The sequence below is a fragment of the Anomaloglossus baeobatrachus genome, chromosome 6, assembly GCF_048569485.1.
Source record: "Anomaloglossus baeobatrachus isolate aAnoBae1 chromosome 6, aAnoBae1.hap1, whole genome shotgun sequence".
In the NCBI taxonomy this organism is placed as follows: Eukaryota; Metazoa; Chordata; class Amphibia; order Anura; family Aromobatidae; genus Anomaloglossus; species Anomaloglossus baeobatrachus.
In genome coordinates, this window is record NC_134358.1 from 250,272,696 (window position 1) to 250,289,191 (window position 16,496).

Consider the following 16,496-nt stretch of genomic DNA (forward strand, 5'->3'; position numbering starts at 1 on the left):
TTTATATGGGATGATTCAGGTAAAAACCTGCACGACTTCTTGAGATGCATACTGAATAATGATTGGGGTCTGACGTTCACACCCACTATAGAAAGGGGATCTATTGATTTCTTGGATCTCACCATTGCACACGACAGAGGGACAATTTATACAAAAACTTTTTTCAAAAAGGTCGACAGCAATGGGTACATCGATTTTACGAGTAGCGACTACAACAAATGGCTCACTAATGTGCCCAGGAATCAATTTCAGAGAGTGAGGAGGAATTGCACCCTTGATAGTGACTACAAGGAACAGGCTATGATTCTTAAGGATAGGTTCCTAGATAAAAAATACCCCCCATCGCTAATCAAGAAAGCATATCAGGTGAACAAGGATCTGAGCCAGATAGAATTGACTACACGGAGTGTTGCTTCTGGGATAAAAAATGGTCCCAATTCTGGGAATGAATTTTCCTCTCATTTCCTTACCACTTATAGTAGGGACGGTGATTTTATTAAAAACATCATCCAAAGACATTGGAATGTTCTTCGGAATGATCCCTACCTGAGGGGAGTTCTGCCTACTACTCCTGGGATCATTTATCGGAGAGCGCCCACATTAAAAAACATGTTAGCCCCAAGCAGGTTAAAAGAGGTACTTCCTACCACCATGTCCTATAAACCTATAGGGGTATACAGATGTGGCATAAAGAAGTGTTTATGTTGTAATGACATACAACATGGGAGGATACATTTCGGCCTCAATCCAGGAGGGGTGGAATTTAACATTAAAAGTCACCTTACCTGCCAGACAGATCATGTTGTTTATCTAATAGAATGCGAGTGTGACAAGAGATATGTGGGCAGGACGATACAGCCGCTTCACAATCGTATCAACTCACATAGACACAACATTAAGATTGGGTTCATGTTGCATGGTCTATCTAGGCATATTAATCTGCAACATAAAAAGGCTACCAGGATTAAAGTGACCCCTATAGAGCATATTCCTCCATATGTCCATAACCGAATGGAGGTTCTAAACAGAAAAGAAACTTTTTGGATATATACGCTTGATACTCTCAAACCAAGGGGGCTCAACGAAATCACGGATATATTTCATGAGTAATCTAGATATTTTTATTCTAAATTATATTACTGAAAATTTTAATATTTTATTATTGGTCTTATTGTTTTGACTGTTCTTATTGAGTTTTTACTAGTGTTTTACCTTTTATCTATATTTACTTGATCACCGTCCATGCTATGTTATTGTCTTTTCCATTACTTAGGGGATATGTACACATATTTTATCCATATATCTAAATTGTTTTATAATTTATTTTTATTTTTTATTTATTAATGTCATGGAGGATCAGAGGCTAGTTTGATAATTGATTATATTGTGGTAGAATTGTTCCTTATGTTTTTATAATTGTTTTATCTATATATCTAAATTGGTTTTTTATCTTGGTCAGAGTCTAGTATTTTTATCCAGATGGATAGTGATTCCTGTTGATAGACTCCTTGCCGATTATTTAGCAAATTCATTTTGACGGGATCTGTTTTTCAGGTCCGTCATATATACATATATATGTGTAGTTCTGCACTGTATCTTAAATCTTAATTCTTTTTCCTTTATTAAGATTCCGTTTCTTTCCAATTCCTTCTCTTCTCATTTTCTCTTTACGCTTTGAACTCTGCTCACCCTAGCTCTAGTTTATTGGTTCATTTATTGCACCGGCTCCTTGCCTTTGATCGAACGCATGCGCACCTTGGTTTTTCCCACGCTTCTGAACTCTCGTCACCCCTATCTTGCCTGTGATTATACGCATGCGCACCGGGTTTTTTTCCCACGCTCCTGAACTCCAATCACCCCTACCTTTTCCTTTTGCACCCGATTCCTTTTACGGATGTATCATATTCACTACACAGTTCTAATAGTAATACCATGATTTCTTCACTCTGATATATACACTTGTCTTCGGCTCAATACATTTGGCCGTTGCAACTTGTTTCATTTTAACCCCTTTATATATGGGTTTACTACACTTATAGGTGTTTTAATAGATAATTTGTAGGGTACATATATGCATATATGCCTTTTGGTTTTATGTATTGCACTCATTTTGCGCTCACTATTAAATCATTCCATGGGATATATATGTTGTTTTTTCCATGACACCATCATCTATTCCATATATAACTAATATAGGGATAGATTTTCTCACTTTTTACATTTTTTTAGTAGTTTTCTTTTTTTTACGGTTTTTTTACGGTTTCTTCACCTTCTTGAGATCATGAACTTTTACCGCACATCGTTCTGGCTGTGTGGTCTAACTGCTTCACATTCCTTGGTCCTCATGAAGATTGATGGCCATGATTAGGTGTGGGTTCTATACCCTCTCACTGCGGTGTGAATTCTAATATGGTCTGGGACACAATAAACACATATATATGTATGGTTATACATTTTTTATTCATCGATGACGCATTTATGTTTTATGTTAATTGTTTTTTATTTTTTTGACTTACATTGGTCATTTTATTAACAAAAAGACTGTTGCTGTTGATACAATTCATTGTCTTTTGTTTTTTCATCGGACCACGTCACTCCTTGCAGGGATTGAAGTTTTTTCCCGCCGATTTTTTTCTTTTTGAGGGCGGTTCTTTGATGTTCCACTGGGTATATACTGTCTGTATGCATGTGACTCTGCAGATTTGATGTATCTTGTGCTTGCTGGTCCTGAGGAAGGGGGCTGAGACCCCTGAAACGCGTAGACCTATGCCGAAATAAAGTGTACATTGATCAAGCTTACATCTGGGATCTCTGGCGCGGTTATTAAAAACCCATCTCCGCTATCTCTCTATGTTATCTTCTTTTCTTCGCAGCATAAACTGACCTGTGGCGCAGCTTCCCGAGCCTCAGCATGTCAATTTATGCTGCGGAGATGAGTGTTCTCTGCAGGTAGAATAGAACTAAAGTCCACAGCAGCCTGAACCCAAATCATGGGCATGGGCAGCTGCGTTCTCCCGTGGACAACACTCACATCTCTGCAGGAAGGCTGACACTGTGTACTGGACGCCGTGTCGCTGGATCATGGCCACATAGCCTAAAAGTGAGAAATTTGTTGCTACAGCAACATTTTTGTGAAGTACCTGTGGATTCAAAATGCTTACTATACTCCTGAATAAAATCCTTGAGGGGTCCAGTTTCCAAAATGGAGTCACTTGTGGGGGGTTTCTAATGTATAGGTACCCAAGAGGCCCTGCTAATGTGACATGGTGCGCGCAATTTATTTCAACTTTTTCAAAATTCAAATAGTGCTCCTTCCATTCCAAGCCCTCCCATATATCCAAACAGAGGTTTTTGGCCACATATGGGGTATCCCTGCGCTCACAAGAAATTGGATAACAACTTGTGGGCTCCACGTTTTGTTGTTGCCTCTTGAAAAAGTGAGAAATGGGATGCTAAAGAAACATTTTTGTGAAAAAAATGAAAATTTTCAATATGGCAACCTAAGCTTATCAAATTCTGTGAAGTATTCGTGGATTCAAAATGCTCAATATACACCTAGATAAAAGCCTTGAGGTTTCTTGATTCCAGAATGGGGTCACTTGTGGGGGCCTCCACTGTTTAGGCACTTTAGGGGCTTTCCAAATGCGACATAGCGTCCACTAATTATTCCAGCCAAATGTTCAGTCAAATTGCACTCTTTCCCTTCCAAGACCTGCCGTGTGCCCAAACAGTTGATTTCCACCACATATAAGATATCACCAAACTCAGGAGAAATTGCACAATAAATTTAATGGTGATTTTTTTCCTGTTACCCTTGTGAAAAAAAAGCTACCTGGTTGAAGTAACAATTTTGTGGTAAAATTTTATTTTTTTATTTTCATGGCTCAACGTTATAAACTTCTGTGAAGCACCTGGGGGTTCAGGGTACTCACCAAACATCTAGATAAATTCCTTGAGAGGCCTAGTTTCCAATATGGGGTCACTTGTGGTGTTTTTTTTGCTGTTTACGTACCTTAGGGGTCCTCCAAATGCAACATGGTGCCCGCAAGCTTTTTCAGCCAAATTTCCTTTCCAAAATTCAAATATTGCTCCTTTCGTTCCAAGCCCTCCCATTTGTCCATACAAAGGTTTCAGACCACATGTGAGGTATCACCTAGCTCATAAAAAAGTGGGTAACAAACATTTGGGTCAAATTTTTGGAATTACCTCTTAAAAAAGTGAGAGAATTGATGCTAAAGCAACATTTTTGAGAAAAAAATTACAATTTTCAATATGACAAAGTAACGTTATCAAAATCTGTGAAGTACCTGTGGGTCCAAAATGCTCAATATACCCCTCGATAGAAGCCTTAAGGGGTCTAGTTTCCAAAATGGGGTCACTTGAGGGGGGTTCCTGCTGTTTAGGTACCTTAGGGGATCTGTAAAAGCAACATGGTGCCCGCAATCTGTTTCAGCCAACTTTGCTTTCCAAAATTCAAATATTGCTCCTTTCATTCCGAGCTCTCCCATTTACCCAAACAAAGGTTTCTGACCACATGTGGGGTATCGGCGCGCTCATAAGAAAGTGGGTAACAAAGTGTGAGGTCCAATTTTTGGTGTTACCTCTTGAAAAAGTAAGAAAATTAGTGCTAAAGTAACATTTTTAGGTAAAATGTTAATTTTTATTTTTTTTCATTCCACATTACTTTAGTTCCTGTGAAGCACCTGAAGGGTTAATAAACTTCTTGAATCTGGTTTTGAGTACCTTGAGGGGTGCAGGTTTTAGAATGGCATCACTTTTGGGTATTTTCTGTCACCCAGGCTTCTCAAAGTCACATCAAATGGGATGTGGTCCCTAAAAAAATGGTTTTGTAAATTTTGTTGAAAAAAATGGGAAATTGCTGATGAACTTTAAACCCTTCTAACTTCCTAACCCCAAAAAATTTTGTTTCAAAAATTGCGCTGATCTAAAGTAGACAAGTGGGAAATGTTATTTATTAACTATTTTGTGTGACATAACTCTCCGGTTTTTGGGCATAAAAATTAAAAGTTTGAAAATTGCAAAATTTTTAATTTTTTTGTCAAATTTCAGATTTTTTCACAAATAAAATAAAAAAATATCATCCTAAATTTACCTCTAACATGAAGCCCAATATGTCACGAAAAAACAATCTCAGAATCACTGGGATCCATTGAAGCGTTCCAGAGTTATAACCTTATAAAGGGACACTGGTCAAAATTGCAAAAAATGGCCTGGGCATTAAGTACAAAACTGGCTTCGTCCTTAAGGAGCAAACACCACTCCAGCATTTTATTTTTATTGCACCACTCCAGTGTTCATTGTCCCCTGTCTAAGGGCTCATGCGTACATAACTGCTGATTCTTCTGCAGCGATTTGACAGCACATGTGCGCTTCAAATCGCTGCAGAACGACTGCATAATGAATGCAGTATTTTTGTTAAAAAAGCCGATTTCATACGCTATGGCTGCTGCCCCCACCATAGACAGAGTGGGAGCTGCATCCAGAACGCAGAAATAATTGACATGCTGCTGTCGCGGGCGGAGGAGGGGACGCTGCGCTCACCCACTGCTCGGGTCCAGCTGCTGTTGCTGCTGCTCGCTTGGTCGGTGGCTCGAGTGGTGGGCCGGATCCCGGGGACTCGAGCGGCGCTCCTCGCCCGTGAGTGAAAGGGGGTGGTTTGGTTTAGGGATATTGTCCGTGACGCCACCCACGGTTGTGGTGAGGTTGTGACACCACCGCTGCTCTGGACGGGGATCCCGGGAGCGGTGACAGGGAGCAGCTTGGATGTTGTTTTCTCCCTTCCGTGGGTAGGGGGGTTGGTTGTCCCGGGGCCCGGTGAGGGGAAGGGATGGCAGGCGGGCTACGGGGCCTGGTGAGGTGCAGGGTCGCGGGGGCAGCGCTGTGCCGCACGGCACGGTGGTACTCACTCAGCCAATGATGAATGCAAAGTCTCCGGTAAAACAAACGGCTGGATGGACGGGTCCCACAGACGGCTGCGGTAGCTCTCCCGGTAGGTTGGTGGTGACTGCCTTTCCCTGCACCTGTGTTGTGTTTATGGTTCCAATGGCTTCCCACCGGTAACCCGCTCCCCAGCTTGGATGGATGCTGAGGGAGCCCCTTTTGCCCGCAGGCTCTGGCCCTAGGAACTGCAGCCTTAGCGGTGACTGTGTTTCCCTTCACGGTGTGAGCTGTTGCCTTCAATCGGGTCTTGACTGCTGGGAAACCCCGGAGGTTCCCTTCGCTAACGGATTTGACGGGTTTTACGGCGACTCCTAGCCTGGTCGGGGTCCGTAAGCCCTGCCGAATGGTGCTGGCTTCTCTTTGTTCCCCGATCCGGTACCGTCGGGCCACCGCCCGTCCCCGGTCCTTACGGTTCACTCCAATCAGCCTCTCCTGCAGACGGTCACCACCGTCTGCCAACCTTGCTGTATGTGCCCGGGCCACGCACCCGGACACGGTCAGTCTCCTCTACTGCCACTTCACTCCTCAAAACTCAAAACTAATCTCACTCCTTTTCCCGCCTCGAGGACTGTGAACTCCTCGGTGGGTGGGACCAACCGCCTGGCCCACCCCCTGGTGTGGACATCAGCCCCTGGAGGGAGGCAACAAGGATTTTTGTTTGACCTCGATGTGCCTAGCCGGGGTGTGGGGTGTGTTGTTGCAGTACCTGTGACGTCCTGGCTTGTCCAGGGCGCCACACTGCTTTTATGAACGTACGGATTTGGGTCAAAATGTTAGCACCCAAATCGCTGCGTTCATAAAAGCAATGTGCGCACTTCTCATGCACAATCTACATAGATTGTGCAGGGGACGCAGGACTGCGGATGGGGGCCACTGCAGGGGCTGCTCGGATCCGGGTTCGTTACTGCGGCTCGAGTGGTGACCGGACCCGTGCTCATACGGCTGTCCGTCCTCACAACCGTTGGAAGGGAGTATTTACAGGGGATTAATTTGTCGGTGATGCCACCCGTGGGTTGCAGTGAGGTTTGCTAGCACCGCCGCTGCCTGGTGATGGGGCACCCGGGGCTGATGGAGCAGGGCAGCAAGGTGGGATCCCCTCCACGGGTAGGGGAGGTGTAGTCCCGGGGCCCAGGTACACGGGGGTAATGGCTGCTGGAGGTGACGTGCCGGATTGGACCGGGGATAAATGATGTACTCACAGTTCAAAGAATCACACACAAAGTCCAGTGGTAAACCAAATTGCCATTGACCGGTTGCCTCCGGCGGGTGTATTCGGGTCCCACCCGGGTGTAGCAAACAGGGGTCCCTTCCTCCTGCACTCAGTGTCTGTGTGTTTTCTGGGACAACTCTGCTTGGAACAGGGAAGTCCACTCCCGGTACTGTGTATATTTGGTAGCTGTGGGTTCTGACCCTTGGGATTTCTGTGGGTTCTGACGGACACCCTATCCCCTGTGTTGGGCTTCCGTTTCGCTCTCTGGGCTTCTGTGGAACACGGCCTGAAACCTTGTCCCCTGCTGGTTAATTAACAAGGGGCTTCTAACCTTCCTCGTCCTAGGGTCCAGGTACCCCGAGTGTGCACGGCCTCCGGATCAGATTCCCGCTGTCGGCACCGGCGGGCTACAACCCTGCCCCGGTCCACTTAAGGTCTCCCGCAACCAGATCTCTGTCGCCTATGGTCCTGCTTGCCATCTGCCACCTAGTCCGGTAGTCCAGGGGCCCCAACCCCTGACTCCACTGCACTTCTCCACTCCTCCACTGTCAACTGTCAGACTCCGTTCTCTTGTGTTCCTGCCCCTGACATCTCAGGACCCCAAGGTGGGCGCTCCCATCCACCTGGTCCCGCCCACTGGTGTGTCCCTATTATCATGGGGGGGTGACTAGGCTTTACTGGCTGTGTGTTGTACCTGGGTGTGGGTGTTGTGTTGGAATGCCAAGGAGGATGGAGTTTGGTACACTTCTGTGACTACCTGGTTTTGCAGGTGCATTACCCATGCATTTACGCTGCAGTGCAATATGCAGCGTAAATGCATTCTATTACGCAATGTGCGCATGAGCCCTAATACTCACCTGCTACCATCTTCATCTTTATCCAGTATTGCTCCTGTTGGTTTCCTGTGATTTGTGGCCTGCCAACAGCTCTGGAGTTTCATGGAGCACGCTGAAGGTCACAAATCAGTGTAAGGTTATGTGCGCATATTGCCTCGTGTCACTGGAGAAAATTCTGCAGTGATTTGATAGCTCATATGCGCTTCAAATCACTGCAGAAACACTGCATAATGGATGCAGTGATTCTGCAGAATAGATGCTGATTTCATGCTCTCTGGATGCTGCCTCTCCCATAGGCCTGAAACACACTTCCGTTAAAAACACGCACGTGCCGCGAGACACATATTTACCCTGCGTGTTGTGTGTGGTAAGTACGTGTCTCGGGTATATGCGGTCCACGTGTGTTCTACCAGTGCTATCCGCAATAGCACACGTAGATGCTGATCTTCGGTCTCCAGCCCTGCCGTCTCCCCGCTGCTGCTGCTGCCGGCCGCAGTGAAGTGAATATTAAATGAGCATAATGAGCGGCGGTCGGCAGCAAGTGGCAGAAGCGGCAGAGACAGGAGGGCTGGAGAAGGTGAGTAAATGTTTGTTTTGTTTTTCACTGACACGTGTGTTTTCTCCGGCGCGTGTCACACGGGACCGCATCCACACTACATCCGTGTGGTACGGGTGCGGGCCGTGTGACACCCGTGCTGCCGGAGAAAACGTGGACATGTCAGCATGTAGAAAAACGCACACACGTACAAACGCACACGGACACACGTTCCGTGTGGTTTTACGTGTGTGCCTGCTACAATAGGGAGAGAGGGGAGCCAGCACGATCTGAAAATGGCATGCATCATATAGAAAGTGCAAATTCACAGATTTATTCCAACTGTACTGTAATATAAATGAGATTTTTAGCAAATAATTGATCAATTCTTTGAGCCACCCCTGCCAACGTCACGGCAAATCTCAATAGGGGGGTCCTACTCAATATTCTGTATTTCATGTGCCAAGCGGCCTCCTAGATAAAGTTAAAAGCAGAACCATAATGGAGCACACATACCTGTAACCTGTATATATAACCGCTCTATGTTGCAAAAGAGGCAATTGTGGATAGAGGCCAGCCCAGGTCCCAGCATGTGGAGCAAGCTCTACACATACCAGGACTATATCAGAACTGACCCTCCCAGTGCCAGACAGCAACCATTGATAAAGGCGGAAACAGATCCAAGTATGGTGCTTAATTAGCAATGCCTGTGGAAAGGGTGAGGCAACTGAATGTGTACAGCTACCAACAGGAGGAATATATTGCAAACCAAGATCAGGCGTGCATAGCATGGTGGTGACCAGCCACCAGACATTTGTAGCATAACTACAACCAAACAGAGAGAGAGGGGAGCCAGCACGATCTGAAAATGGCATGCATCATATAGAAAGTGCAAATTCACAGATTTATTCCAACTGTACTGTAATATAAATGAGATTTTTAGCAAATAATTGATCAATTCTTTGAGCCACCCCTGCCAACGTCACGGCAAATCTCAATAGGGGGGTCCTACTCAATATTCTGTATTTCATGTGCCAAGCGGCCTCCTAGATAAAGTTAAAAGCAGAACCATAATGGAGCACACATACCTGTAACCTGTATATATAACCGCTTCTATGTTGCAAAAGAGGCAATTGTGGATAGAGGCCAGCCCAGGTCCCAGCATGTGGAGCAAGCTCTACACATACCAGGACTATATCAGAACTGACCCTCCCAGTGCCAGACAGCAACCATTGATAAAGGCGGACCAGATCCAAGTATGGTGCTTAATTAGCAATGCCTGTGGAAAGGGAGAGGCAACTGAATGTGTACAGCTACCAACAGGAGGAATATATTGCAAACCAAGATCAGGCGTGCATAGCATGGTGGTGACCAGCCACCAGACATTTGTAGCATAACTACAACCAAACAGAGAGAGAGGGGAGCCAGCACGATCTGAAAATGGCATGCATCATATAGAAAGTGCAAATTCACAGATTTATTCCAACTGTACTGTAATATAAATGAGATTTTTAGCAAATAATTGATCAATTCTTTGAGCCACCCCTGCCAACGTCACGGCAAATCTCAATAGGGGGGTCCTACTCAATATTCTGTATTTCATGTGCCAAGTGGGCTCCTAGATAAAGTTAAAAGCAGAACCATAATGGAGCACACATACCTGTAACCTGTATATATAACCGCTTCTATGTTGCAAAAGAGGCAATTGTGGATAGAGGCCAGCCCAGGTCCCAGCATGTGGAGCAAGCTCTACACATACCAGGACTATATCAGAACTGACTCTCCCAGTGCCAGACAGCAACCATTGATAAAGGCGGACCAGATCCAAGTATGGTGCTTAATTAGCAATGCCTGTGGAAAGGGTGAGGCAACTGAATGTGTACAGCTACCAACAGGAGGAAATTGCAAACCAAGATCAGGCGTGCATAGCATGGTGGTGACCAGCCACCAGACATTTGTAGCATAACTACAACCAAACCAAACACTTTTTATATGATGCATGCCAATTTCAGATCGTGCTGGCTCCTTTTTCTCTGTTATGACTGTAGTTATGCTACAATTTCTGGTGACTGACCATCACCATACCATGCACGCCTGATTTTGGTTTGCAATGTATTCCTCCTGTTGGTAGCTGTTCAGATTCAGTTACCTCACCCCTTTCCACAGGCAATGCTAATTAAGCACCATTCTTGGATCTGGTCCGCCTTTATCAATGGTTGCTGTCTGGCACTGGGAGGGTCAGTTCTGATATAGTCCTGGTATGTGTAGAGCTTGCTCCACATGCTGGGACCTGGGCTGGCCTCTATCCACAATTGCCTTTTTTGCAACATGGAAGCGGCTATATACAGGTTACAGGTATGTGTGCTCCATTATGGTTCTGCTTTTAACTTTATCTAGGAGGCCGCATGGCACATGAAATACAGAATATAGAGTAGGACCCCCCTATTGAGATTTTCTGTGACGTTGGCAGGGGTGGCTCAAAGAATTGATCAATTATTTGCTAAAAATCTCATTTTTTTTTTTTATTATAGTACAGTTGGAATAAATCTGTGAATTTTCACTTTTTATATGATGCATGCCAATTTCAGATCGTGCTGGCTCCTTTTTCTCTGCTACAATAGGGTAGCATTGCTGAACGTGTCTCCGTGCCGCCGGTGCATGCAAAAAATGGCAAACACGTACCGGCGGCAGGGATGTGTGTCGGAGGCCATAGACAGAGTGGGAGCTGCATCCAAAGCGCACTAAATAATAGACATGCTGCATTTTTGAATGCAGAGATTTTGTCACATTTTTTACTCTCAAATAGCTGCATTCAAAAAAGCATTGTGTGCACGTATTATGGACAATCTTCATACTGTAGATTGTGCAGGAGACGCAGGACGCATGCCTTGACGCTGCAGTGCTAGATGCAGCGTAAATGCATGCAATACAACACACACGTGCGCACATAGCCTCACTCTAAGAGAACCTTGTTCTGGCTATCAAAGAGTTGCATTGAGAGTTTGTGACATAAATTCTTAATTACATTACACCAGGAAGTGGTCCAGGATGTTGGACATTATTACAGGAAGTGGCCTGGATGGAGACATTATTAAAAGGGAAGCGAACACATATTATCATGCAGTAGCTACTGTGCTTCCACTAGGAATAAGGAAACCCCCAGCGAGTGCCACAACAAACAGGATACACAGGGAACATGATGCAACAGTGGGCCCTGGCTCTGTGGTGTCATGAGGCTACCATGACAACGAGTGGTCCCTCCTATTTCTGGTGTCAGGAGATGGTAGCGCATTGCTTCATACATACTTGCTCAGGGTAAGGGGTACTTTGCACGCTGCGACATCGCTACTGTGATATCGTCGGGGTCAAATCGAAAGGGACGCACATCCGGCGCCAGTAACGACATCGCAACGTGCAAAGCCTAGATGCGCCGATAAACGATCGCAAAAGCATTGAAAATCGGTGATCTGTGTAGCGTCGGTCATTTTCTTAATGTCGCACCAATAGGAGATACGATGTTGTTCCTCGTTCCTGCGGCAGCACACATCGCTGTGTGTGAAGCCGCAGGAGGGACATCTCCTTACCTGCCTCCACCGGCTATGCGGAATGAAGGAGGTGGGCGGGATAGTACGTCCCGCTCATCTCCGCCCCTCCGCTTCTATTGGCCGCCTGCCGTGTGACGTCGCTGTGACGCCGCACGACCCGCCCCCTTAGGAAGGAGGCAGGTCACCGGCCAGAGCGACGTCGCAGGGCAGGTAAGTGCGTGTGAAGCTGCCGTAGCGATAATGTTCGCTACGGTAGCTATCACAAGATATCGCATGTGCGACGGGGGCGGGTGCTATCGCGTTCAGCATCGCTAGCTGATGCTAGCGATGTTGCAACACGCAAAGTACCCCTAAGGGTTCATGGAACTTTCATCTTGATATTCCTAGCGAACAACCATACGTAATCATTTACACACAAACGTCTTTTTTCAGCCATGCATCTGTACCTATCCCCATAGTCCTAAGGTTGATCAGTACTCTATGCCAAATTAAAGAGCTCAACAAGGAAAATCATTCTTAACCAGGAACCCTTGAAGAGCCTTTCCTACTGAATTCATAAAACTGAGGGTGGAACACCTAGCCACCAAAAAAATGACGGTTATTTAACCCAATGTGAAGAAAACTGAAAAGACAAAAGGCACTAATAGGGTACTAACATTAAAAAATGTTTGTAGGTAATATCAGATGTGCTCACCTGCTGCAGTTGTAAAAATAGTCATAACTGCTATTGAAAGCGTTTAAGTTACAGCTGCAGCAGACACCACAAGGATGTTAGCGTCAAATGATCAAAGTAGAAGTGGACTCCCGTGCTGTTGTCCTGCCCCCGTGGAAGCAGCCGAGCTGCTCGTATCCGTGTTCACTGTGGCTCGAGGGTCTCTGGACCCGGGGGTTATGCGGCCACTTGAATGAAAGGGGGTATTTACAGGGGAGGTGATGTATAATTCGTGACGCCACCCATGGTGTGCGGTAATTTGGGGAGTACTGTCGCTGCCATTGGGAGTTCCCGGGGCGATGAAGTGGGGCAGCTTGGTGTTGTAACCCTCCATGGGTAGGGGGGGATGCCCCGGGGCTCGGTGAGTGGTGCCGTGGGGTGCAGGGGTCACTCTCATACTCACTCAGTTCATAAGCAGACACTGACAACCAGATAAACAAAACTCTGGGTACCGCTGCCGCTGAGGGGAGGTCGTCCGGGTCCCGTCCCCTAGTTGAGCTGCCTGGTGATCCGTGACCTGCCTCCTGGCGCTTAGTTTGACTTTAAGTTGATGGCCTGGTAGCGTGGAACTAGCCGGGCCCCGCTCCCTACTATGGCTAAGTATGGGAGCTTGCTCTCAGGGCTCAAGCTTGGGATTTTCTGGACCGTTTTGGGTTGGAAAGTCATATCCTCCTCGTTGTGCTAGTGCCCCGATTCTGGAGCGGGTGGGAATGAATCATAAAGGCTCCGTTTTCCTCAGGTGAATTGTCGGGTTGCCTGAAGCTACTTCCCAACCTAGGGTCCGTGTACTCCGTCGTGCCTTCGCTCCTGCACCGGTGATAGTGTGGGGCTGCCTGCTGTCCTCCTCGACAGGTCTGAGCACCTCGCCACAATTCACTGCGGCCAGGGGTCCAACTCCTCTAGGCCCAGACCACCGTCTGCAACCTAGGCAGTTACTTCAGGAGTCACCACTCCCGACTTCCTCTGAGCTCCTCTCAGCTCGAGGGCTACTTCCCAACCTTCCTCCTTCAGCTCTACTCCTCAACTCACTACACTCCTCACCTCCCCTCCCTGACCCCTCCGTGGGCGACTCTATTCCACTCAAGCCGTCCACTGGTCTGTCAGGTGGGTGTGGTGCAGGGTGTCTCTAGGATTTGATTTGCAGTTGGAGGCAACACCACTTAAGTGGGGGCCCAGAACCAAGAGGGAGGCGGAATACTGCACAGGAGGGCAGCTTGTGCAATACCCTGTGACGACCTGATAGTCCAATGGCGTCACACTGTCATAAGAAAATGATCAGCAGTAATGGTTAAATTGTGATTTCGCAGATCACATCTCCTTCCTCAGGTCTTGTATAGTGCAACCATGTACATGTGTGATTTATCTGAAGAAGGAGATGTGATCTCCGAAACATGTAATAAAATCATAATTTAACCATTACTGCTGACCATCTTCTTACAACAGCGCAGGAGTCCACTTCTACTTTGATCGTTTGAGGTTATTTAACCCAAACAGCCAAGGGCAAGTAAAATGACCAATTTTCCTGGTCTCCAAACTTTGATTTAAGCGTTCAGTCTGCCCTTTGGATTGGGGATGGAACTCTGTGGAAAAAGACAGATGTACCCCCAGATGAGAACAAAACGCTGTTCAAAATTTAGAGACAAACTGGGTCCCCCCCATCTGACACCACATTGGAAGAAATCCCAAGAAGCTGCACGATCTCGGAAACAAACACAATGAGCTAATGTTTTTGCATTAGGGTGAGCAGGTACAGCAATGAAGTGTGCCATTTAACTGAATCTATCCACTACTACTACTACCGTGTTTTTCCAAAAATAATACCTCCCCCAAAAATAAGCCCTAGCAGGTATTCTCAGCATTTTTGGAGCAAGGCTTAAATATAAGCCCTACTCCAAAAATAAGCCCTAGGTTCAATAATGAATTGTCCATGCAGCTAAAATAGATAAAGATACTGCAGGACACTTCATTATAGACAGCAGACACCCCGCAATCATACTCACCAGACGCCGAGTGGCAGGACCTGCAGTGATCGCACCACCTCACACATCAGATTTCACACACACAAACATCAGATCACACACACATCAGATCACACACACCCTCACCACATCCAGTGACACCAATTTATTCTCACTGGCACAATCCTGAGAGGCTGTGCAGTGTAACGCAAGGACCTGCCACAATGCCTGCTTTCAGGACCTGCGACATGTGACTTCCTCCCATCCTTCCCTGCGGCCGGAAGCATTTTGTAATGCTGGATGTGGTGAGTGAGTGAGTCTATGTGTGTGTAATCTGATGTGTGTGTGATCTGCTGTGTGAGTGTGTCGGCCAGAAGCAGGGAGGGACGGCGTGCAGCACAGCTGCGGGGTACACCCATTGGAGATCACAGGGAGGACCTGGTAGCCACGCAGACGTCTGGGTCTGGTAAGCATGAGTCTCCTGGGAAGTGGGGGGTCTGCTTTTTTGGGGGGTAAACTTACCCCCAACCATGGTTCTCCAAGAATAAGACCACCTCTAAAAATAAGCCCTAGTGCTTTTTTGGGGGGGGGGCAAAAAAAGTATAGTCTAAGACAGTGTCTTAATTTTGGAAAAACACGCTAAGGTCACCGTTTTATCAGCGGACGAAGGAAGGTCAGTAATAAAGACCACAGATAAATGAGTCTATGGTCTGTTAGGTATAGTCAAGTTAGGAGAGACCTGGACGGATGAGTATGTGGGGTCTTAGTACATGCGCAAACAATGCAGGTATACGCAAAATCCACTACGTCCTTATGCAACCTAGGCCACCAAAACTGATGAGTAGTGAGGTAAATTGTTGCTCTATAACCTGCATTTACCACTAGGACCAAGTTATGGTGCTCTTTTAAAATTTTTAGGCGCAATTGTGAAGGTACAAATTATTTACCTGAAGGAAAAAAAACAGGGGCATCCCCCTGAGCCTTCAGTATCTCAACCTCAAGCTCCAAACATACAGCAAAGACGACCACCCCTCCTGCAAAATAGAGAAAGTCATCCGAGCTACCTCCCACAGGAAAACTCGAGGACAAAGCATCAACTTTGACGTTTTTTCCCCCCGGGATGAAAGGTTACCACAAAATTAAACCTGGTACAAAATAAGGATCATCTAGCTTGTCAAGGATTAAGGCGTTTAGCAGACTCAAGGTACAGAAGATTTGTATGACCAGTAATCACAGTTGAAAGGGTGAACTGCCCCCTCTAAGAAATGATCCCATTTCTCAAATGCCAGTTTAGTTACCAACAGATCCCTATTGCCAATATCATAGTTCGTTTTGACCAGCGACAACATTTTTAAGAAAAAAGTGCATGGATGAAACTTACTAGAAGACGGCCCTTGAGATAACACCGCCTGAACCCCTACCACAGATCAACTTCAACAATAAATGGTTGAGAGTAGAGATGAGCGATGTTCGAGATTCACCAATTTCATGTTCGAGTGATTTTGGGGGGTGTTTGAGTTGTTCGACGAACTCGAACGATTTGCTAAAAGTTTGGCAGTTAGATTTACGTTCGAAATGGTTCGATCACAAAAAGCGTGGCTTTTCACAGTAAGTATGTGCGCACGTTGCGTATCTGCATGCGTCCTGCGTCCCCAGCACAATCCCTCTCTCTTTCCTACTCACCGATCACGGGTGCCTCGCTGCATGACTGTCACAAATCTCCGGCGGCTTTTCCTCTT